Source organism: Macaca mulatta, chromosome 15, assembly GCF_049350105.2.
Source record: "Macaca mulatta isolate MMU2019108-1 chromosome 15, T2T-MMU8v2.0, whole genome shotgun sequence".
NCBI classification, from domain to species: domain Eukaryota; kingdom Metazoa; phylum Chordata; class Mammalia; order Primates; family Cercopithecidae; genus Macaca; species Macaca mulatta.
The window spans coordinates 81,718,692-81,745,839 of NC_133420.1; the positions used below are offsets into that span (position 1 = coordinate 81,718,692).

Genomic DNA, 27,148 nt, shown 5'->3' on the forward strand with positions numbered 1-27,148 from the left:
ATTCAACATAGAAATAGCTATTCCTCACATGTCCTATATACTATTTACCTCTTTAATTATATTCTTCCTCCACCCTCTTTGTCAATACTTTTTGGTACTGGAGTTGAGTGGCAGCAAGAAAAAAAGAATACACCCCAATTTAAGAGATGATTTAAGTGAATGTCTACTCAGAGAAGCAATTAAAAAAAAAAAAGCCAGATCAACAAAAATAATACTTGATGTTTCAGGGCGATGTTAACAGCATTATCTGTATCTAAGTAAAGAACGGCAGCCTCTGCCCTCATAACTGAGGATTGGTCAGGCCTGGGGAGCTCTCTCAGGTGGCAGCAGGAGAAGGAAGCATGAAGACACTGTACACACAGAGTTTGGAGCCTCTTCCACCAAAAGGATCTGGCTTTGCAGCATCAGAAAATGAAACTGAATTTGCTGAAGGTGAAAGTGAAGCCAAACAGGAAATTCTTAAAAACAAAGATTTGGCTGTTCAACATCCCCATTTCGATGGGCTTGGATGGACTAAATAAAGATACTATCACCATTTGTAAAACTGGAAATGTTTTTAAGCCTAAAAACCTCATTGAGGTAATGTGGAACTCTCATGAAGCCCGTGAAAAATTTCTTCATCCAGGAATTTTTTAGACAAGTGGATTTTTTGAGTGATATATGTCAAGGTGACAATGCATTACCAAATGGGTTAGATGTTAGCTTTGAAGTAACTGAATTAAGGAGATTAATGGGCAGTTAAAACACTATGGTTGGAAACAATGAAGGGAGTATGGTACTTGGCCTCAAACTCCCTAATCTCCTAAGTTATGCAGAAAAGGTGACTTTCCATTTTTCCCATGGAACAAAAGAAACTTCCCATGGCGTTTCTTCAAACCATGGCCCAGAAACTTCAAAAGAAATTTATCTGTAAACTTACATAAAGTTACTGAACAGTTCCTTTGGCGCTCACTTTGGGAGATGAACAGAAGATGATCAGCCAAGTAGTCTTCCCATATGAAAGACCAGCCACATCATCAATTGAAAAAGCACGTGGTGAGACCTGGACTGCCACTTAAGAACAGCATCATTTGCTGTTTGAAAGTAAGGCAGACATTCACTTAAATCATCTCTTTCACATGCCATGGTCATCGATTTTCAGAATTCTTTCATCTTACCAAGAAAATGTGTTTTGCTGAAAGTTAACCAGGAACTGACAGGCTACACTGCAAGGGATGTAAGCTTCATCAAAGAAGATTTTGAACTTCAGTTGAATAAACCACTCATATTTGATTCAGTTTTTTCAGCATTTCTCTGAGGTGGGATGTTGGCAACCATGGTGATAAACTGTGAGTCCTGCTGCTAGTTTTACCTTGGGGAACCAAAAAGTGTCCAGGGATTCAGCATGCACAGCACCGCAGCAGAGTGCAGGCGACCACCTAGGTGAAGCAGCACGCTAGGCCAGTGGCCTGCATCTGTATACCCCAACACGTTTAAAGCCAAGCCAATGCAGTTTGGGAGAACTTTTCCAAACACTTTTTCTCAACACAGGAAACCTCTGCAACCTCAACTATGGGGAGGGCCCCAAAGTGTATTCGTGAGCTGGCTGAATGCATCTGCCAGTTTTATGGCACCAGGATTGTCTTAAGGCTTGGCAAGATGGCTCTGTTGGAACTTAATTACTAAATTCCTGTGGGAGTGCAGACAGGCAACAGGATATGTGATAGCATCTAGTTTTGAACTGGTAAGGTTCCTGCAGCTGACACCCCAGCGGGAGAAGCTCTGGGACCCTGACGGCAGTGAGTCACCCACCTTGCAGTTTCTCTCAGAGTAAATGCAGATGAGAGATTCTTTGACTGCAGTCTATGTTAAATACCCCATTCACAAATTTTAACGACATACGCACGAAAAAAGGCCATAACTTTTCAAGTACAGTTATAATGATTGAGTTATCAGAAACAGAGACTATCAAATATCTGCGGAAGTCTCATGAAGATTGCTCATTCATCTCTGATTAAACTTGGTTTTCCTAAAAATCAGATTTCAATACTTTGATTGTTTTCCTGTCCTCGTGGTGTGCTATTACAATAGTATTACTTCTTATTTTATGGGTATTTTATTGCTCAAAAAGGCCTTTGTGGACTAGCCAGAGGAAATGAATATCCATGTATAGTATTAAATTGCTCATAATACTTAATTCCTACATAGGCTTCAAAAAGAGAAGCATCAATATTCCTTAGAATAATTTTTGACTTCTAAAAATTTATAATAGACCATGATATATTTCTGAAATTTATCTTTTATAAGATAAAGAATTTCTCAGTAAGCCTCTGAAAAGCATGAATATAGATGTTATTTAAATTACATTTGAATCAGTTCTTAGGAATACTACATTATCACATTAATCTAAATTAAATATTACCAACTTTGGGGGTTATAGAGTCAAAGGCTAAAAAGATCATCATTTGCAGCTCCAAATTCATATATTCAAGCTAGTGAAAGATATATGTTTCTTAAATATATCCTAAATATAAATAACATCTTAATACTTAAAAACTGAAATATTTTCATGATAGGGTCAATAGTTAACTGTATGTCTCTCATTGGTTGTACTGTATCTAAGCCTTGAAAATAAAGTACTTGGATGAAAGCCAGTCAAGGAATTTCAAAACCCTGCAACTCATTACAAATTTAACAGCAGCAGTACTAAGTATTCATATGATGTTGATCATTTATAAATATACCCTGCAAAAATTCTCAAGAGAAGTAATAATGTTTTTTTCTATTCCCTGTATAAATTTCATAAGATTCAAGAGAGTGAAAAATGGACATTTTCAGAAAGGACTTTTAAAAATCTTTGGATTTGATGAAATAAAAAGTTACTGATACCATTTAAAATGGGATTTTAAAAACTAAGGACTAACATATGTAAAAATTACCAAAAAAAGTCTTTCATAGTATAGAGTAGAAATTTCTTTTATATAGAAAAAAGACATTTGCAAAGCTTTGACCTATACTATATTAATTAAGGTATTTCTCACAGATTTCACTGAAAAGCTATTTTTTCCAACACACAAAATTCCACATAGGAACTTCTACTATCATCCTTCCCTTCATTTTCTATTCAGGATTGTTTTCTGTTGATCATATTCTTTCAAGTAAAAAGGCTTGACCTAACAAAGTAGGTCACTCAATAAATAAAGTCAAATAAATACCTGACTCTCAGGCAGTTATGCTACATCAAGGACAATGATTCATGTAGATCTTTAGTAAGAGGTTAAGTCTGGGTGTTCTTTCATTTTTACTAATCAACCCAGTTGATCTGCTTTTCTTCTAAATCAGTAGTTCTCAAATAGTACATACTATCCCGATGTGTATTTTGGAAATTTGTTGGGGCACTTTTGAGTGCCACAATGATTGGCAACTGAAGTGGGTGACAGCAAAGAATACCTAAGTACTGCAATGTATAAATCAGTCCTGACCAATAGAAACTACTCTGTATCCTGCATGACTCTGAAATTCCGGTCAATTATTCATGTAGGTGAAAATTAACAAATAATGAAATAAATCTAAATCCTAACTCAAAATGACATACAGACAAAGTATTTATATTCCTGTGGTTCTGCAAATTTAACTATCTTGTAAATTAGAGGAAGAGTAGAAGATGAGAATGAGTAGTTCTTTTCTTCTCTGAGGCAAAGCTATAAGAATGTAGGTTTACCACATGGCCAATACACACAGCCAAAGCTGCATGGAGAAAGCTGGTCTGGTCTGGAATGAAGAGATGTGAGATAGAAGCATTAAAAACATTAGGGTGTCTGTTTCCAATTTTCTGTACCTTTACCAAGTCTATAATCTACAGTTCATCCTTTGATTTTGTGGATTTTGTGTTTTTTTCTTATGTTAGTTTGAAATCTGTTTCTATCACTTGCTATCAAGATAGTCTTGTTAATACAGTCTTCTTAGTAAAGTCCAACAGTCTCTTCTCAGTTTTCTACTATCAGTTCCTCTATGGGATCTGACACTGTTGACCAAAGCCTCTCTTTTTCTTGTTAAAAACTTTCTCTCCCTTGTTTCTTTATTAAAGTACTCAATTTTTCCTCCACGTTCTCTGTACAGTTCTTTTGGTTTTCCTTCTCTGACTCCTCTTTGCCCATATAGCAGTTAACTCCCCCGAACTTAAGATCTTGCTGCAAAGATTTGTTCCACCTCCAGCATTCTTTCTCTGACCAATGACTTCACTAGATTTCCTTCTTCATTTTTAATGAAATATTTCAATATAAAGAAAAATACAATGAATGCCTTTGTATTAACCAGTCAACAAAGAATATATTACCAATACAGTTGAAGCTATGAACATCTCTCCTGACCCACCAGAAATAATCACCATCCTGAATAACTTTGTTGTTTATTTTTCCCTTACCTTTCTTTGTACTTTTAGAATATAGATACATATGGACTCCCCAAACATATAGCAATTTAAAAACACTATTTCACATTTTAACAATCTCTGAAATTGTAATACGACTTCCCTTCCTAGATACCTGCTATTATTTAAACACATTTTTCTGTTAAATTGCATATTCTGTTGATTGCTGGTGAATATGAGTCCTAATATCTCAGTATATTATTGATCCAGCAATCTTGCTGAAATCTCTTATTAATCATAGTAATTTGTCTTGAGATTCTGTGGAGACAAGCATAACATATGGGAACTAATGATGGTTTTGTTTCTTCATTTCTAATAGATTTAACTTTCACTGCTGTCACTTATATTAATGTGCTAGTTAGGTACTCAAGTACAACAGCAAAGACAAACAATGATAGCAGGCATAGAAGTATTCTTCCTGATTTCAAAAAGAATGCATCTAACTTCTATCATTAAGTATGATGGCTAGTTCAGATTTTTGGTACACACCTTTTAACAACTGTTTCAGGTTTCTGGTAAACATCTTTTAACAGAATAAAAAAGTTCCCTGCTAGTCCTAGTTTGCTAAGATAATTTTTATCATGAACAGATATTTAATTTTATCAAAAAATTTTTTTACCTTTTTTATTGTGGTATAAAACATACGAGATCTACTTTCTTAACCAATTTTCAAGTGTACAGTACATAAACTTCCCTCTTACAGCTGCTTATGCTTACAGCCCATAAATTCAGGTATGTTTTCATTTTCATTTGTCTCAAGGTATTTTTTAATTTTCTTTGTGACATCTTTAACCCATTGGTTGTTTAAGACTGTTTGGTGTAGCTGGGCGTGGTGGCTTATGCCTGTAATCCTAGCACTTTAAAAGGCCAAGACGAGTGAATCACTTGAGGTCAAGAGTTTGAGACCAGCCTGGCCAACACGGCGAAACCTCGTCTCTACAAAAATACAAAAAATTAGCCAGGCATGGTGGCTCGTGCCTGTAATCCCAGCTACTCAGGAGGCTGAGGCAGGAGAATCACTTGAACCCAGGAGGTGGAGGTTGCAGTGAGCTGAGATCATGCCACTGCACTCCAGCCTAGGTGACAGAGCGAGACTCCATCTCAAAAAAAAAAAAAAGAATGTTTTGGTTAATTTCTACACATTTGTGGATTTTACAGTTGTCCTTCTGCTACTGATCTTTAGTTTTATACCATTATGATCAGAAAAGATACTTTGTATTATTTCAACCTTCTTAAATTTAAGGTTTTTGGCCTAACATGTAGTCTATCCTGGAAAATGTTTCATGTGCACTTGTGAATAATATATATTCTGCTGTTGTTGGGTAGAGTATTCTCCACACATCCGTTAGGTTCAATTGGTCCACAGTTTTGTTCAAGTTCTCTGATTACCTATTAATCTTGTTCTATCAATTGTTGAAAGTGGAGTGCTTATGTCTCCTATTATTGTGTTGCTGCCTATTTCTCCCTTCAGCTCTGTCAAAATTTGCTTACGATACATACAGGAGTTCTGAGGTTTGGTGCATAAATATTTGTAACTGTTTTATCTTCTAGGTGAATAGGCCCTTCTTTCAGGTGAATGTCTATCTCTTCTAATAGTTTCTGATTTAATATCTGATATTGGTATAGTCACCCCTTCTCTCCTTTGCTTTCCCTTTGTATGGAATATAGTTTTCCATCCCTTCACTATAAGCCTGTGTCATTAAAACTACAGTGAATCTCATGGAGATAGGATATAGTTGGATTCTGTTTTTGTAATCCATTTGGCAACTCTCCATCTCTTGACTGGGGAATGTAATCCATTTATATTTAATTACGGATGGTGAAAAAATTTCCTATTGCCACTTTGCTGTTTTCTGTCTTATAGCTCTTTTGTCTCTCTTTTCCTCTGTTGCTATCTTCCATTGTATTTCATTGCTGTTTTTTTTTTTTGTTTTTTGTTTTTTTTGTAGTGACATGCTTTGATTCCTTACTCACTTTCTTTGTGTATCTTCTATAGGTATTTTCTTTGTGATCACCATGGAGCTTACATAACATATATTGTTTATAACAATCTTTTAAGCTGATAACAATGTAACTTCAATCACATACAAAATATTCATACTTTTACTTCTCCCTTCACATATAATTTGGTGAAACAAATTACATCTTTTTATATTATGTATTCATTATCATATTTTTAGTTATGTTTTTAATACCTTTTATTGTAATTTCTACATCAGAATAAAAAGTGATTACACACCACTATTTACCCTTACCAGTGACCTTTATACTTTCACATGCTTTTAAGTATTGCTATTTAGCATCTTTTTGTTTCAACTTGAATAACTCATTTAGTATTTCTTCTAAGAAAGGTCTAGCGGTGATGAAGTGCCTCTACTTTTGTTTGGGAAAGTCTCTTTCACTTTCATTTTTGAAGACAGTTTTGCCAGACATAATATTTTTGGTTGGCATGTTTTATCTTTTTAAGGTATACACTTCTTTATTTCTTAAGCACGTTTAAGTTGTGCAATTACCACAACAGACTAACTGTAGAGTACTTCTAAAGAAACTCATGCCCATTTACAGAAACTCCTTTCCCATCCCCGGCTCTAGTCAACCACTGAATCCACTTTCTGTCTATGGATTTTGCCTTTTCTGGACATTTTACATAAATAGAATCATATTATATATGGTCTTTTATTATTAGCTTCTCCCACTTGGCAATATGCTTTCAAGGTTCATCCATACTGTAACATATGTTAGCATTTTATTCCCTTTTATTAATGAATGATAATCCACTGTATGGATACACCCCAGTTTTTTCTCCATTTATAAGTTGATGGACCCATAGGCTGTTTCCCCTTCTGGGCTACTATGAATAGTGCTTCTATAAATGAATGTACAAGGTTATTTGGTAACTCTATGTTTCACTTTGCAAGGATCTGTCAAACCATTTCCCAAAATGCCTGTGCCATTTTACATTCCCATAGCATTGTATGAAGGTTACAATTTCTCTATATCCTTATTAACACTTGTTAATGTTTGTCAACTTACTAGTCTCAGTGATCCAGCTTTTGGATTTGTTGATCATGTCCGCTGCATTTTTACTTTCTACAGTATCAACTCTGCCCTTATTTTAATATTTCTTTCTATTTTCTTTGGGTGTCTTAGTTTGGGCTGCTATAATAAATTATCACAGACTGGGTGGCTTAAATAACAAACATTTCTTTATCATGATCTGGATGCTGGGAAGTCCAAGATCAAGTTGTGGGTAGAGCTGGTGTCTGGTGAGGCCATTTTCTTCCAAGTTGGCAGATGGCCATGTTCTCATCTATCTGCACATGGCAGAGAGCAGAGAGATCTACTGTTTCTTCCTTTTTTTTTTTTTTTTTTTTTTTTTGAGACGGAGTCTGGCTCTGTCACCCAGGCTGGAGTGCAGTGGCACGATCTCAGCTCACTGCAAGCTCCGCCTCCCAGGGTCAGGCCATTCTCCTGCCTCAGCCTCCCGAGTAGCTGGGACTACAGGCGCCCGCCACCACGCCCGGCTAATTTTTTGTATTTTTTAGTAGAGATGGGGTTTCACCGCATTAGCCAGGATGGTCTCAATCTCCTGACCTCATGATCTGCCCGTCTCAGCCTCGCAAAGTGCTGGGATTACAGGCGTGAGCCACCGCACCCGGCCTCTTCTTCTTTTTATAAAGGCATTAATCCCATCATGGGGGCCCCACCCTCAAGAACCAATGTAACCCTAATTAATTCTCAAAGGCTCCACTTTTGAAATGATCACATTGGGGGTTATGAATTATGGGGGAACATTTAGTCCACAACACTGGGTTTATTCAATTTCTCATTCTTAAATAAAATGTTTAGCTCTGTGATTTTTAGACTTCTAGTCTTACTACAAGTATTTAAGGACATAAATTTCCATCTGAGTACCACCTTAGCCACATTCTAAATGTTTCAATATGTGTTATTTTATTGTCATTCAATCTGAAGTATTTTTCATTTTCATTTTGTTTTCTTCTTTGACCCATTAGTTTTTAGAAATGCCTCTATAAATTCACATCAGATATTTTTAAGTTAACTTTTTAAAGTATGTTCTACTTCACTTCTGTTAGACAATATTATTCATATGATACAAATCCTTTGAAATTTGTGGAATGTTGTTTTGTGGCCTAATTATGTAAACATTTTTGATAAATACTTAGAGAAAGACTTTTTACTGCCCTGTTAATATATATCTTTAATGACTTTTTATCAGCATTACTTAACAGTACTGATATTATGAATAAATGAATTATTTATTTTGAGCCTAAGTTATTATGTGTTTATATTTTAGAGGCGCTCTGCTCACTTTTCCAGCAAAGCTCCTCAAAATAACTCTAAAATGTATGCATATTTAATTATATCCTCCAATTCCTCTCTTTCTGTTCCCATTCCTCAATTCCTCCCATGAACTCATTCTAATAAGCAGCAGTTGGCATAGAGAATGATAAAGTATATCATTCCCTTCTTGATATACTTTAATCATTTGGCCTCTAAGATACTCCTTTCTCTTGCTTTTCCCTTTCACTGGCTCTCCTTTCTGGTTGTTTCTCATCTGTCCAACTTCTAAATACTGGAGGGCCTAGAGCTCAGATCTTGGACCTTATCTCTTTTCTACCTATCTCCACACCCTTGGTGATTTCATTCACCTTCATTGTTAAATGCCATCTACATACTCATGGCTGCAAAATTTGTATGTCTAGGCCAGGCCTATCCCATAAATTTTAAACTCATATCCTGCTACATACGTGATATTTCCAGTTCACTAACAAATTACCACTTGGCTACAAACGATAAGCTGTTGTTGATTTTAGATCCTAAGGATTTAGTTTCTTTCTTTTTTTTTTTTTTGCAAGTTCTAGTATGCATTTGTGAGGCTCTTTTTAATATTTTATTCAACTTTCTTGGTATTTTCTCACCACAATATTTAGTATATTACATTGTCACAAATATAATTCTTCTATCATCAACTTTCTACTCCCTTTGTTAAAAACCTGAAAAATATCTTAAATACCTCTTTTTTCTTTACCTTCCCATATGCAGTTAGTCATCAAACTTTTTGTGTTATAACACTGCAAAGTCTCTTGTTTTTTAAAAAACTTCCTATTTCTATTAATATTGTGTAGATCTCTTCCTAATCATTCCTTGATATTTAAACAATAATTTATCTAGCTGCTTGCATTCAATCTCTAGTCTCTCCAGCCTTGGTCTCAGTCCTTATTCTACGTCACAATCACCTGAGAACTTTAAAAAAAGACCAAGGTACAGGGCCTAACTCTTAGATATTCAAATTTAATTGGTGTAGGGTGAGGTCTTGGTACAACTAGTTTTCAAAGTTCCCCAGGTGAGGATAATAAGTGGTCAGGGCTGAGAACCACAGGCAAACCAGATTATTCACTATTCTCAACAAACTGCTATGTCAGTTAGACGTCTTTTCAAGCTTTCTTTTCTTCTAATGACTTTGCTCAATGCACACAACTTCCAAAATTATACCAAACCTTAAGGTTAAGTCCAAATACCACTCCTTCAAAAGCCTTAATCAAGAATGACAACAATGAATGACTCTCTCTCTCCATATGCATTTAAACATCCATGGTATACATACACATGCACACATATACATATGTATCTCTATACCTCACAATTTCCTTTTGTTATTATACACATGTTCAACTCTGTTATTACAGGGGACAAGGATCATATTTAATTCATTGTTGAATATCCCATTATTATAGCACTTTACATGTGTTAGGTACATTAAACTAAATTGAATTGTAACAAACATACCTATCCATGTGCATATCAATATTCTAGTCATTTAAAACCAAACTCTAAAATATATGCATAATTAAATATTATATCAATTAAATAGTGATAAATATGCTATAATTTTTCACTTCCTGAAATATTGATACTGATGAGACATACCTACCTGAAAGTATGTTGATGTAAAAAATGAGGACACTACTAGAAATATAAAATTATGCTATATATTATAACACTGCTTTATTTTAAACAGAAAAGAAATTTCTAACTGATGCTATTCAGGTCACATATTCTCATATTAATATTTTCTTCAGTAAAATAAGAAATGAATCTGAAAAGAGTATAAGAAGTACAATTTTATAGTACACAGTGTTCTAAGTGGTAATAATAGTTTCCTACAAAGTCTAATATAGGACACAGACATTCTGTTAACAAATACCACTTGCTTCATCTAGAATAGAAGACAGGACATAGGAATAAGACAGTCACGTCCAATTCCACATGGATTCTCAGCTCTGATCCTGGGTTTTGCACAGTTTACCTTGCGAACATGATCCAAGTGACATTTTGCAAATTCCTGGATAAATGTTGCTACACTCTGCTAGGAGAGAGACAGGCTATGTCATGCACAGATCAATAACAGCACTGTGTTTCATCAGCCTCAAAATCAAAAGTGCTTCATCTGGCAAAAGCCATGGCCCTAGAGAATCTGACGTATATAAACTGAATACCCTACAAGGAATGTGTACTACACAAACCTATTGGGGTAAGGTAAAAGAAAACTCTGGAGATTAGCAATAAGGTACAAAAAAAGTAGTTTTCTACTTCATTATTACTAGAAGTGTGAACACAGATCACAAAAATGGAAATGAGGCTATTTAAAATTCTGCAATTCTTGACAGGAAAAAAATGGCCCCAGTACAGTGTAATATCTTTAATCTTTCAAATAAGAATTCTGTAAAGAAATATAAACCAAGGACAAATACAAGTTTGGATACAATAACAATCACATAACTCCAAATACATAAATTTTTAAAATGAAGATCCATGAAATAAGGCCCTTTTCATATTAAAGAGTTTGCTAAATGTCTCTTCAGATTTAGTAGTTTTCATACTCAATGTTTATATGCTACATCAACTAGAAAACTCAAGGCATTTGTTGAATGGGCTGTGCTCTGTTGTTTTTATTCCAAATTCTGACACTTGGCAAAAGTCTTTTACTTGAGGCTTGATTAAACTAATTTAAGATTATTTGGTTAATGTAATTGGACAACATATGAAGAAAACTTGAAAACTCAAATTCTAAAAAGGAAACTGCTTTAAGATTGCTATTGCCAAAAAAGTTTCTGAGGCAAAATGTGCTATTGCAGAATTTAGCTGGATCTGACTCAGATGGTAGGGGAATCAATAATTCATCAAGAAATCAGAAAAGACAATGATGTTTAATCATAAACTAAACAGCAGTATATGTTTATAACATTTTTTATGAATATTGAGAAAATATGTAATATTTATCAAATTATGGCGTGGGCACTATAGAAAACATACAAAATTAGGTAAAGCATATTCTTGCTTTTAAGTTGTTTATAATGTAAAAGGTAAATAAATATCACAAAAGGAGGCTAGACCACTACTTGGATAAGAATAAGGAAATATATTTATTTGTTTTTCTTGTATCCCCTAGCCTAGAGGCACAGCCACATTCTAATATAAAGATATGGAAATACCAGATGGGTGGACGAGGGCTAGGGAATTTGTTACCTTGACAGGTCAGATGGGAAGTGTGCCCACAAAAAAGGAGCTACCCTGGCCAGGCGCAGTGGCTCACACCTGTAATCCTAGCACTTTGGGAGGCCAAGACAGGTGGATCACCTGAGGTCAGGAGTTTGAGACCAGCCTGGCCAATGTGGTGAAATCCTGTCTCTACTAAAAAGACAAAAATGAGCCGGACGTGTTGGCATGCACCTGTAATCACAGTTACTCAGGAGGCTGAGGCAGGGGAATCCCTTGAATCCGGGCTGGGCAGAGGTTGCAGTGAGCTGAGATCGTGCCATTGCACTCCAACCTGGGCAACGAGAGTGTAACTCTGTCTCAAAGAAAGAAAGAAAAAAAAGAGCCACCCTTTAAGTACTCTCACTACCCTTCATAGTCTAAGGTCGAATTCCACTTCATATTTCAAAATGCTCCTCCTACCATCTTTTAATCATAGTCTTAACAGCCATTGTGACAGTGCATTATCTTAAAAGTTTAAAAGGTACCACTTTTGGAGGCGTAGTTATACCACTGGAATGCAAATGCAGTATAAAAACAAATTCATAAAAATAACACAAGTCCAGAAAGCATTATTGGAACAGTAAGGGCTTTGTAGAAACTATAAAGCAGATAAGACCAGAATGAGTGCCTCTCTTTCCAAAAATATCTCTTAGAAACAAACAACAACCAAAAAAAAAAAAAAAAAAAAAAAACCCCACTGATTATTCCTGGTAGAACTCTAGGCACTAAGCTCCAGAACTGAGGCAAAGTGGGGCAGAAATAAGCCCAGAGTAATTAATTATTCAGACAGTTTCTCCAGTCTCATCAGTCAGGAAGAAAAAATATTATCTCTGCAATATAGAATACATTCTTAATAACTTGTTTTTGGAGAAATCAAAATTTAAGTAATGGACTACTTTTAAAAGTCAACTTTTAATAACTAAAGACAAAAAAATATTGAAAGTAGCCAGACAGAAATAATGCATTACTTATAGGGATATGCTAATTTGAATGACAGTAGATTTCTTAACTGAAACTATGGAGGCCAAAAGAAAAGTGGCACAATTGTTTTTCAAAACAACACAACAACTTTTTTTTTTTTTGGTTAAAGAACTGTTGTCTGCAAATTCTATATCCTTCAGGAATGAAGAGAGACTTCATAGACAATCTATTAAGTGTGCTATATCACTATACTTAAAAAAATACATACCTTAATTAAAAATACTTAATTGTTAGCAAATACTATAGAACACTCTATTCAACAGCAGCTGAAATCGTAATTTTGTTCAAGTTCCCATGAAATATTCAACAAGATAGACCATATCTAGACCATAAAACCAACCTCAACAAATTTGGAAATATACATAGACTAGCCTCTGGTCATAATGGAATAAAACAAAAATTTGATAACAAAAAAGGAATAGGAAAATCTGTAAACACTCATAAATTAAACAATATATTTTTAAATAATACACACATCAAAGAGGCAGATTCAGAGAAAATTTAAAAAGCAATAATGTAATGAAATATAAAATATAGTATATCAAAAGAATACGGGATGCAGCTAAAGCAGTGATAGAAGGGAAATTTATAGCACTAAACAGTTATATCAGAAAAGAGAATTCTAAGATCTTATAGCAAGCAGTTAGAAAAAGAGCAAAATAAACCCAAAGCAAGCAAAAAAAAAAGGAACTAATAAAGATAAAACAAGAAATAAATAAAACTGACAACAGAAAAACAAAGCAAATCAATGAAACAAAAAGCTGGCTCTTGAAAAATCAATAAAATTGTTGTCTCTAGCAAGAGTAAGAAAAATAAAAAGAGAGAAGACACAAATCCTCTTACCAGAAATGAAACAGGGAATATCACTACAGATCGTGCAGTTAGATAATCTAATAAGAGAACAGAATCATTAAGTAGAGTTTACCTCCAGAATATAAGAATAGATCAGCATAAGGAAACCTATTAATGTAATTCACTATATCAACAGAGTAAATTGGGGGAAAACTCTTATTATCATCTCCATAAATTTCAAAAAGTTATTTAACTAAACAATTTTTCTTAATTAAAAACTCTTACTGGCTGGGCATGGTAGTTCATGCCTATAACCCCAGAACTTTGGGAGGCCAAGGTGAGAGGACTGCTTGAGGTCATGTGTTCAAGACAAGCCTGAGCAACAAAGCGAGATCCCATCTCTACAAAACATTTTTTTAAATAGTTGGGCATGGTGACACACACTCAGCAGTTTGAGGTTACAGTGAGCCATGATCACGTCACTGCACTCTAGCCTGGGCAACAGAGCAAGACCCTGTCTCAACAACAACAACAAAAAAAACAAAAAAAAGAAACAAACAAAACCACCGCAAACTTTTAGAAAGCTAAAAATAGGGCTGGGCATGATGGCTCACGCCTGTAATCCCAGCACTTTGGGAGGCTGAGGTGGGTGGATCACATGAGGTCAGGAGTTCGAGACCAGCCTGGCCAACATGGTGAACCCCTGTCTCTACTAAAAAATACAAAAATTAGCCAGACATGGTGGCAGGTGCCTGTAATCCCAGCTACTCAGGGGGCTGAGGCAGGAGAATCGCTTGAACCTGGGAGGCAGAGGTTGCAGTGAGCCAAGATTGTGCCATTGCACTCCAGCTTGGAAAACAGAGCAGCGAGACTCCATCTCAAAAAAAAAGAAAGCTAAAAATAAAAGAAAACTTTCTTAACTTGATATGTTATCTATCAAAATGTACAGTAAGCATCATACTTAAAGCTTAACCTTAAAGACAGTTATAAGTCAAGCTATTTATCACTTTTTTTACTCTTTAATTTTATTATATCTCAGATCACTTTTACTCTAATCAAAGAGTTTCCTTTAAAGAGGAATTTAGTGGAGAATAATGTTAGATTTGGAGGTTAGACATTTTTTTTCTGATCCTAATCTTTTTTTTTCTTTTTTTGGAGACAGAGTCTTGCTCTGTCACCCAAGCTGCAGCGCAGTGGCCTGATCTCAGCTCACTCACTGCAACCTCTGCCTCCCGGGCTCAAGCGATTCTCCTGCCTCAGCCTCCTGAGTAACTAGGATTACAGGCACACGCCATCATGCCCAGCTAATTGTTTGTATTTTTAGTAGACACAGGGTTTCACTATGTTGGCCAGGCTGGTCTCAAACTCATGACCTCAGGTGATCTGCCCACCTCGGCCTCCCAAAGTGCTGAGATTACAGGCATGAGCCACCACACTTGGGCAGATCCTCATCTTAAGAAATATTTTAACAGAGAATAGAATTTATACTGATGCATTTTATTTCAGCACACACTGAAGATCTATTCCACTGTCTTACAGTTTCTACTATTGCTTTTGAGAAGTCAGTTGCCATTCTAACATCTCTTGAAAAAACAATTTTCACCATTTAATCTCCTATCCTTCAGGAGTCCTAATTAATGATAGACCCTCTTTTTACCTTCATAACTCATATATCTTCTGTGTTTTTCATTTGTCTCTATGCCATATTCTGAATAAATTATTCTATCTATCATCTAGTCAAGTAATTCCCTCATCCAGTTAACTAATTCTGAAGCTCTCTCCCTGTATGTAATTATAGTCAGTGAACTTTTAATTTTACTTATTGTATGATTTCACTTCTAAACACTCTCTATGGTTTTCAAATATCAGGCCACTTGTAATTTCTTGTGCATTACAAATATTTTTTAGCATGTTGGCTGATAATTTAAGCTGTCATTCATTCATTCCATTGAAGGTTTTTTGTTTTTTGTTTTTTTGGTGCCTTGATAAATTTTACTTTTTGTCTTTAGTGGTCTGCTATTTCCCCCAATTTCTCCAGGTTTGGATTTACTTCATTTCATTCATGTTTCAAAGTACTGGGTCTCTCACATTGATAAAAGATCATCATAAGGATGAAAATAAATTTACCTTAAAACTAATGATTTAATATGGAAAACAAAAAGGCAGCAATTCTACTATTTACACAGAATGTAGAGGAATACTTTTGCAGAAGAGTTATCAGTATCCCTAAGCATGCAGAGAAGTGCTTCAATAAGATGCTTCCTAGTTTTCCTATGAAATACATTTGTTTGATCTCTTATCTTTTTACAGATAAGGAATTAATCACTTAGAAAACATGTTGCTTCCTTCAGGTGTTACACCTAGTAAGTGATATAGCTGGGTACAGATCTTAATCTTCTACACATTAAACAATGTTCCTAGGACTGTTAATTAATAGCTCACTGAAGTCTCAGGAATGGGTAAATAAATCAAAATGGATTAAAGACTTTAATACGAAGCCCACAACTGTGAAACTATTAGGAAGAAACATTGAGAAAAAACACTTCAAGGCATTGGTTTGGGCCAATATTTTGTGAGTAAGATCTCAAAAGCACAGGTAACAAAAGCAAAAATAGACAAATGGGATTATATCAAGCCAAAATGCTTCTGCACAGCAATGGAAACAATCAACAGAGACAACCTAAATAATGAGAAAAAAAACTTGCAAAGTTGTCTGTAAAGGGATTAATAACAATAATATACAAAGAACTCAAAACAACAGCAAAAAAAAAAATCCAATTAAAAATGGACAAAAGATTTGAACAGACATTTCTCTTAAAAAAAGACATAAATGGCCAAAAGGTATAAGAAAAAATGCTCAATGTCATTAATCATCAGTGATATGCAAATCAAAACCACAATGAGGTACCATCTCACTCCAGTCAAAATGGCTATTATCAAAAAGACAAAAATTAACAGATGCTGGTGAGGAAGTAGAGAAAAGGGAATTTTCACACACTATTGATAGGAATGCAAATTAGTACAGCCACTATGGAAAACAGTATGGAGTTTCTGCAAAAAAACTAGAAACAGAACTACCATATGATCCAAGAATCCCATTACTGGGTATACAGCTAAAGAAAATGATATTAGTATGTCAAAGAAATATCTCTTTTCCCATGTTTACTGCAACATTATTCATAACAGTCAAGATACGGAATCAATCTATTTATCCAACAACAGATGAATGGATAAAGAAAATGTGATATATATACACAATGGAATACTATTTAGCCATGAAAAGGCAATAAAATCCTGTCATTTCCAGCAAGATGGGAGTAACTGAAGGACATTATGATAAATAAAATAAGCCAGGCACAGAAATACAAATATCACACATTCTCACTCACATGCAGGTGCTAAATAAAATTGATCACATGAAGGTAGTAAGTACAATGGTGGTTACCAGAGGCTACAAAGGGTGGCAGGAGTCGGGGTGAAGAGAAGTTGGTTAATGTGTACAAAAATACAGTTAGGTAGAAGGAATAAGTTCTAGTGTTCAATAGTATAGTAGGGCAACTACAGTTAGCAATAATTTATTGTATGCTTCAAAATAGCTATAAGAGAAGATCTGGAATATTCTCAACACAAAGAAATAAATTTTTGAGATAATGGATATTACAATTACCCACACAATGCATACAATTCACATTGTATGCATGTAAGAAAATATCACATGTACCCTATAAATATGAACAACTATTATGTATCAATAATTATAAAATGGGTAAATAAAGGGTGTGACAGAATACTAGAGAGTTTTCAAATAGTATGATTTAAAAGATAGGTAATTTTGGTAATATTAGTGATATTAATTACTAATGGGTGACAATTGAAAAGAGTAGTTTATTATGGGAAATCTTAAGTCAGCTATAATAACACAGACTGGAATAGGAATATGATTCTCAGAAACAGTCTAGGGAGAATTTTAGGAGATGTATAAAATCACACACCTGATGAGAAGAGATCATTTATTTTATATTAGGTATATTTAAAAGTTATAGAATCCGACTAGAAAATAAAGATTAAATATACAAGTACGGATGTCAATAACTTCATACTTTCAGATAGATGAACAATCAATTCAAACACGATATGGTCAGTTTTCAGAATACGTGTTCACAGTGTTTAGCTATGGAAATCACAGAAGCCATATTCTGAAGTTGAAGTTTTTTGCCAAATATTAAATGTCCATTCAAATGAAACTAGTAAGAGCATTAAAATTCTTTTGCTTGGCTAACCATAACTATATATGAATCTAAAATTTTGGGGTCAAATTATTATATATATATATATATATATATATTTTTTTTTTTTTTTTTTTTTTTTTTTTTTGAGACGGAGTCTCGCTCTGTCCCCGGGCTGGAGTGCAGTGGCCGGATCTCAGCTCACTGCAAGCTCCGCCTCCCGGGTTCACACCATTCTCCTGCCTCAGCCTCCCGAGTAGCTGGGACTACAGGCGCCCGCCACGTCGCCTGGCTAGCTTTTTGTATTTTTTAGTAGAGACGGGGTTTCACCGTGTTAGCCAGGATGGTCTCGATCTCCTGACCTAGTGATCCGCCCGTCTCGGCCTCCCAAAGTGCTGGGATTACAGGCTTGAGCCACCGCGCCCGGCCTCAAATTATTATATTTTTAATATAATTTTGAAAAAATTCTATAAGTGGTAAAATGTAAAATATGTCGGTATTTTTATTTTCTTAAAAATCTGTGCAGGATGATTAGAGATAGATGACTCTATAGTCAGAACACAAGGTTCAAGTTTTAGACTTACCACTTACTAGCCACGACCCATGGATAAGTCATTTACTCATGCAGTCTCTTTTCTTTCTATATAAAAATAGGATAATAATTCTTATCCAATTAACTCATGGATATTCTGTATTTCTCAAATTGTGAAAGTATGTGAAATGCTTTGCAAATTTAAAGTGTCACAAAAATGTCATGATATTTCTAAGTGCCCTAAATTTAATTTGATATGAAATATAAATACATACTCAAATACTTTATTTATACATTCCAGCATATGATATCCCTTGTTCTGAAGATGATTAATTGAAGAATGTTCCCATGTGTACTTTAAGCAACAATCACAGCTGTAGCGAACATAGACATATAACTGTTGCCACAGTCTACAATAGCTTCCGTTAACAATTCTTGAAACTATCATAGGGAACTTCCGTTATAGCTAAGAAGTCTCCAGGAACTTCTGTTATAGCTGAGAAGTCTTATGTATTAGCATTGTTGAGAAAAGACAAGCTCAGATAAATAAGGTATTGCTACTATGAATCTGCTTATGTATATTTTTATTGACTACTTCCACAGTTGGCTCAGATAATAACTTTTAAGCAGATTTGTTTTTAATTATTACTATAAAGTGGTATTTTTACTTAAAACATGTATATAAATATACAAAGCCAAATATGTGATATCTGATGATATTTCTAGAGCATTTCTGTATTTTCAAAGGTTCTATAAAAATAACTCATGATAATAGACACTAACTGCCTCAAATCTTTCAAGGAATGAGCTGGAATAAATTAACAAATGAATATGTTTTTTTAAAAAAGTAAATAACAAAGATCATTCAATGATTAAAGTTTTTAATCATTTAATATATATGCTATTCTGATTTTAGAACACTAAAATAACTTTCCTTCCTATGTGTGTATTATTGTGACCTTGAGAATGCATTTATTTGAAACCTTGCATAGCAAAGAAGGCATAATACAGTCAGAACACCGGAATTTGAGCAAAAGATCTAAAACATACTACTGAAATAAACATGGACAAGTTAACTAAACTCTCTAGATTTCAACTGAAATATTTTTGAATGAGAATAATTACATCACAGGTTATGAAGATCAAATAAGAAAAATACCCAGTTTGCAAAAGCTTCCACTGTGCAAATACAACCTAATCTTATTACTGAAAAATAAAATCAGCTTTTTCAAAAAATAAATACAACAAATCAAAATAAACTTTTGAGAAGGCATCAGTAGCTGAGTCATTCAGTAGGCATACGAACTTGTATAGTTAATTTCTGTAACATGGAGATAAAAACAGTATCTCATCTCACAGGGATGTTGTGAAAATTAAATGAATGAATGCACATAAAGTGCTTAGAAGATGCCCTGTATGTAGTAAGCACTAAGCACATAAAGGTTAGCTATTCTCACTATTATTATTATCATAATCTGTCTAGAGTAACTTTTCCCCATTAATATTTATTATCCTTCTTCTGTACTGCAGGGCAGTGTACTCATGAGGTTGAAAAGTGCAAGAGGACTCCTAATAAACCTGAAAGTGATTCTGCTAATTTTGTTATACTACCTCTCATGCTTTGGGCCTTGCTGCCAATGTTACCTTCTCAGAAATGCCATTCCTTGACCAAGGTTGATCTAAAGCCAACCTTTCTCTCCTTTATCCTTAATTACAATGCACTCTCTGTAATCTTTAATTATTTTACTTATTCTGTTGCATGGTTATTATATTCTGTCTCTTACGACAAATAAGCTCCATGAGAGTAAAACCATACCTGTGTCTAGTTCACTGTTGTGTTCCCATTATCCTTCATGGACCCTAGCACACAGAAGATACCCAATCAATGTTTGATGAATGAAATAATGATCTTAAGGGGTTACTATGCAGCCAAATTTGGAAATCTGAGACAAGAGGAAAGATGACTACTATGGTACAGATGTGATATTTCCACCATTGAGAGCCCCAACACTGGCTTACTCCAACTAAGGGCAATAATATTCTCGATGATCAATCCTTAAATGTTGGTAGTTTTAATTGCATTAGCCTCCAAATACACAGAATCATGAAGTAAAGAAAATACTAAGTGGGAAAAGGAATTGGAATAGTATTGAACTGTTATGCCTATATGTATTATATATATGTATTATTATATATATGCCTATATGTATTTATATATGTATTAGTATGATTTGTCTTTGTTCTTCTAGTAATTAACTTAGAAAAAAAATTAACTTAGAAAAAAAAAGAAGACAGCCACTGAAAGTTCATGTGAGATTTATAGGCTATAATACACCCACTGTACTCTTTACTCATGAAATTTTAAATATTTTGTTCAATCTGTGATATCATATTTGATAGGAAATACAGTTAAAATTTTTAAAACTATCTAAAGATTGGCAGTCTGGAAGACAATATAACCTGAAAACCCTCTGTATCACATAGAAAATATACGATATCAAGTATTCTTTTTGAAGTATTGCTGAATAATCTAAAAAAAAAAAAAGTGACTCGAGGGCTGGGATTATAGTCACCTATGGAGAGCAGCCAGCAGCAGAGCAGGGAGCATGTGACTGGATGTTTGGTAGCACCTGCTGCATGGAAATCACCAGGGCCAGCAACTTCAGGAATTGTGGGAGCAGGAGCTGAAACTTTGACCTTGGGCTTGGAGAGGCCAAATTTGAGAATCCTCTGGAGTGCTGCAACTCCAGTTCAAGGGTAGACTAAAAAATATTGCTAGGTTAGAAAGGTAATAAAGAAATACGTCTCTGATTGGGACCAGGACAGAGTACAAAAATTTTCAGCTATCTCTACTGGTAATGTTTATGTCTGTGACTTTACCTCTTGTGGATTGAAATCTGAATTTTTCAGCGTAGGTCAGGAATCTTACTACCCTGAGAATAAATATTAAGTAGTGGTGGGTAGCAAAAGCAAACAGAAAACAGTCTGGATGAATGCTCCCCAAAGACAAGGTTCAAGGAATTATCACAGAGAAAAACACATCCACTAAAGCTGAGCTGCAAATCAAAATTGTAAACACATGTAGAAACATCCCATCCCGGCTGAGAGTAAGCAGAAAAAATAAATAGGAAGATTAGAACCTCAAGAACATGTGACTTGAAAGAATATATAAGCTTGTTTAAAATGATTAAAGATATAAAAGAAGAAATTAATGTCCAAGAAAAGAACAAGAGTTCATGAAAAAAAAATTCTAATCACTCAAATAAAATTATTACATATATAAAATGTATATATATTATATACATGTATACATGGATATAAATATAACATGACAAAAATTTTGAACTTTAGCTCCTTCAGATAACAATATGTAAGATGTAGGAAGAATATCAAAATAAGACAGAAACAGTAAATAGTTTTAGATTAATGGAGATTAGTCTACTTTTTACACTTTTAAAAATTCTATTTCTCACTACAATTTGGAAGTTATATAGTTTCTTTCTCTTTAAAACCAATGTGGAGGTAGCCCTAATCCCTGAGTCTTTGCACTCTGGGCCCATGATGGGAGTGGCAATATGGCAATATGTGAATTGCTTTTGGGGTCCTTCTCTTTTCTTGAAGGATTGTGCAGGTTTATAGTTAAATAGATCTATTGGCCCATCCTGAAAATCCAGGAAGTTTGACAGCTTTCCTTCATTGTCTATTTCTCCATTTCCTTTAGACCCAGCTGGTTGCTCCTGGCATAATCCAATCTCTGTTCCTGATTTCTGTTGAGAAGGATTAGGTCCCTGGTTCACATTCACACAAATCTCCTCATCAAATGATTGTACAGCCACACTCTTAATGTTCTCTTCAAAACAACCTTTCTCATTATTTGCACTATCAGTAGGCTGAAAAATGTCCATATCTTCCAAGTTGTGGTATACTTATGCTTAACAATTTCTATTCAATTTATCTCTCTCCTTTACATTTAACCAAGCAATCGGGAGAAATCAAGGCATTCCTGTAATGCTTGCTTAGAAATTTCAACCAATTTCATCACTCACAAGTTGTATCTTCTACAAAACACTAGAACACAATTCAGCCAATCCAAGGTTTTTTTAAAAACAAATATTTTATCATAAGGATTGCTTTTCCTCTAGTTTCCAGTAGCGTGTTCCTCATTTCCATATGAGACCTCACTAGAATCACCCTTAACATACGTATTTCCAGTAAGCACCTCAAAAATCTTCTAGCTATTACCCAATTCCAAATCCACTTCCACATTTGATGTGTTACTGCAGCACCTCATTCTTGGCACCAAAATCTATATTAGTTTGCTCAGGCTGTCAAAACAAACCACCAGACTGGGTGGCTAAAAGAACAGAAATTTACTTTCTCACAGTTCTAGAGGGCTAGCCATCTAAGACCAGGGTGTCACCATAGTCAGGTTCTAGCGGCAGATCACTTCCTGGCTTGCAGATGCCAGGTGTCTTGTTGTGTCCTATTATGGAAGAGAGAGTGGAATCTGGTGTCTCTTATTATTATTATTAGGACACTAATCACATGATGAGGGCCCACATGACCTCCTTTAAATCTAACTACTTCCCAAAGGCCCCGTCTCCCAACACCATCATACCAGGAGTTAGGGTTTCAACATATGAATTTTGGAGGAACACAATTCAGTCGGTAGCAATAATACAACTCTTGAAATCAATTTTGTTATTTAAACAAATACTGAGAGATAATCAATAAAATAACTCATCCATTCATATATAAATGAATGATAAAGATTATTCTGTTTTCTCTAGAGACATTATTTCAGGAGAGAGCTTTTTAGAACATATGCTATACAGAATGTATAACTCCACAAAAATTTCATGTGACATCTGTCTTAGTTTGTTGTCTATTTCTATAACAGAATACCACAAACTAGCCAATTTGTAAGAATAGAGTTTTATTTAGCTCATGGTTTGGGAGGTTAGGAAGTCTAAGAGCATGGTTACAGCATCTGGTGAAGGCCTTATTGCCAGGTCATGAGATGGCAGAGTGCATTACTTGGTAAAAGAGCAAGAGTGTGCCAGTCAGCTCAGGTTTCTCTTCCTCCATTATAAAGCTACCAGTTCCATCATGGGGACCCTGCTGATGACCTTTTGTAATCCTAATTACCCTACCTCTAATCAACATAAGAATTTAGGGATTAAGTTTCCAACACATAAAACTTGGAGGACATATTCAAACCATAGCAAAATCTGTCAGCTGAAGTTTTATACATAGTTAGTGCCTAATATAAAACATTCAACAGACTTTCTAAAAAGTGTGCTATGGATAATGGCCACATTTTCTTTGATAATATGGATTCTGGTAGTTTGTCTCTGTGAGCTAATACTGTTTTAATCTTTAGGATGACACACATGTTACTAGAAAGAGGTATCCACAGCCAAAATACACTTAAGTAATATTATTGGAACAAAAAAGAGAGCATTTACATCTTATTAGCCTTAAAATTTGGGACTCATTTTCATATGTTTCAATTAAATTATGAGTAACACCTTTAAGTCAAAAATCTGATTATTCAAACTGGAAGAGTAAGTCAATATAGTCTGCCTTACCCTATTTCTATCCCTTAATGTGTACTTTTGCAATACAGATTTTAATATGTAAGGAGAAAAAATACATTGTTTTAATCAGAAGAACCCAGTTCTGGCACGATTCACTACCTGCTGACTAAAGAGTCCTTGGACCTCAAATAAACATCGGTGGTAGCCAGGCACTAGTTGCCACAGGTCTTGGGCAATAACCAATGTGTTGCTAGCTTCAGGGGTGACCTAGCACAGCCTCAGCAGTGGTGGACATCGAAGCGACTGAGTCACTTCTCTCTTAACTCCAGGCAGCCCAGCATGGAAGGAGAGACTCCTTTTGTTTGGGGCAAAGTGAGGGAAGAGAATGAGAGTCTCTGTCTGGCAATCCAGGGAATTCTCCTGGATCTTACCTAAGCCCACCAAGGCAGTACAAGTCTGCAAGAATCACAGTGTTACTGGGATTAGGGTATCCCCTAGTGGAGATGCGGCTGCAGTGACCCAAGACTTAGGTCACAACACTCAATTCCTTTGAATATCTAGAAAGCCTTCTCAAGAAGGAAGAGTACAAAAAAGCCCAGAATCCAAAGATTAGGATAAATGCTTAACACTTTCATGCCCAGACACCAGCAAATATCCACAAGCATCGAAAACACTCGGGAAAACATGACCTCAATAAATGAACTAAATAAAGCACTCGTAGCTAATACCAGGGTGACAGAGAGATATGTGACCTTTCAGACAGAGAATTCAAAATTGCTGTTTTGGGGAAGCTCAATGAACCAAGAAAACACAGAAAAAAATCAGAATCTTATCAGAGATATTTAACAAAAAGATTGAAATAATTTTTAAAAACCAATCAGATATTTTGGAGCTGAACAATTCAACTGACAAACTGAAAAATGCATCAGAGTCTCTCAACAGCAGACTTGATCAAGGAGAAGAAAGAGTAGTAAGCTTAAGGATGGGCTAGTTAAAACTACACAGGGGAGAATAAAAGAAAAAAAAGAATAAAACTTGCCTATAGGATCTAGAAAATAGCCCCCAAAAGAGCAAATGTAAGAGTTACTGCCTTAAAAAGAGGGACAGGGAGAAATCAGTATAGAAAGTTTACTCAAAGAAATAATAACAGAGAACTTTTCTAATCTAGAGAAAGATACTAATATTAGGTATCAGAAGGTCATAGATAACCTAGGTATCAGAGGGTCATAGAATTAAACCAAATAAGAGATTTAACCCAAAGAAGACTACCTCGAGGCATTTAATAATCAAAATCCCAAAGGTCAGGGATAAAGAAAGGATCCTAAGAGCAGAAAAAGAAAATAAATAACATATAAAAGAGCTCTAATACAGCAGACTTCTCAGTGGAAACCTTACAGGCCAGGAGAGAGTGACATGACATATTCAAAATGCTAAAGAAAAAAACATTTATCCTACAGCAAAAATATCCTTAAAACACTAAGATGAAATAAAGACTTTTCCAGACAAACAAAAGCTGAGAATTTTGCCAACACTAGACCTGTCCTACAAGAAATGCTAAAGGGAGTTCTATAACTTGAAAGAAAACGATGTAGATAAGCAGTAAGAAATCATCTGAGGGTAAAAAACAAAAACTCACTGGTAATAGTATGTACATACACAAATACAGAATAACAGTGTAATTGTGATGTGTAAACAAAAAAAGATATAAATAGAAACAACAAAAACTTTAAAAGTGGGGGATTGGATCAAGTTAAAATGGAGAGTGTATATTAGGTTTCTCTTTGCTTGTCTATTGTTTTTATAATCAGAGTTTAGTTGTCATCAGTTTAAAATAATTGGTTATAAAGCATTATTTGCAAACTTCATGGTAACCTGAAATCATAAAACCTACAACAGATATACACACACACACCACGCATGAAATTAAAAACTACTACCAGAAAAATCACTTTTACACAAAGAAAAATAGGAAGGATGAAAGACAGAGAGGACCACAAAACAACCAGAAAATAAATAACAAAATGGCAGTAGCAAGTACTTGTCTATGAATAATAATACTGAATGCAAATGGACTAAATTCTCCAACCAAAAGATGCACAGTAGCTGAATGGATTAAAAAACAAGACCCAATGATACACTACCTACAAGAAACTCATTTCACCTATAAAGATGCACACACAACTGAAAATAAAGGGACGGAAAAAGATATTCCATGAAGTGGAAACCAAAAAAGAACATGAGTAGCTATACTTCTATCACATTTTTAAAATTTGAGACAAAAAATATAAAAAGAGAAAGAGAAGGTCATTATATATTGATAAAGGGGCCAATTTAGCAAGAGGATATAACAATTATAAATACCTAAATATCCAGCGTCAGAGTACTCAGATATATAAAGCAAATACTGTTAGCACTAAAGAGAAAGTCAGACTTCAGTATGACAATACAATAATAGCTGGAGATCTCAATACCCTACCTTCAGCAATGGACAGATCATCCAGATAGAAAATCAACAAAGAAACATCAGACTTAATCTATATTATAAACCAAATGGACCTAATAGATATTTACAGAACACTTCATCAAACAGCTGCAGAATACACATTCTCTCCCTAGCATATATATGAGTCTCAAGAATACACCATATGTTAGGCCATAAAACAAATCTTAAAAATTTCAAAAAAGTTGAAATTGTATCAAGTGTTTTCTCTGATCACAAAGGAATTAAAGTAGAAATCAATAACAAGAGGAACTTTGGAAACTATAGAAACACATGGAAATTACACAGTATGTTCCTGAACGACAAGTGAAGAAATTAAGAAACAAGAAATTAAGAGGAAAATTTAATAATTTCTTGAAACAAATAATCGAAGCACAACATACCAAGACCTATGGAACACAACAAAAGCAATACTAAGAGGGAAGTTTATACCTAAAAGTGCTTACATCAAAAAAGAAGAAAAATTTCAGATAAACAACCTAATGATGCATCTTGAAGAACTAGAAAAGCTAGAGCAAACCAAACCCAAAATTAGTAGATGAAAAGAAATAGTAAAGATCAGAGCAGAAATAAATGAAATTAAAATGAATAAAATATGAAAAAAAT

General features: G+C 34.7%; 1 protein-coding gene and 1 pseudogene across 8 annotated transcripts in view; one reads left to right on the forward strand and one right to left on the reverse strand.

The window, feature by feature from the left end:
- Positions 1-27,148, reverse strand: part of CNTLN (centlein) — a 367,082-nt gene that overhangs the window by 61,564 nt on the left and 278,370 nt on the right. The gene's annotated exons all lie outside the window — the stretch shown is intronic.
- LOC106993742 (sorting and assembly machinery component 50 homolog pseudogene) lies at positions 342-1,713 on the forward strand (annotated as a pseudogene).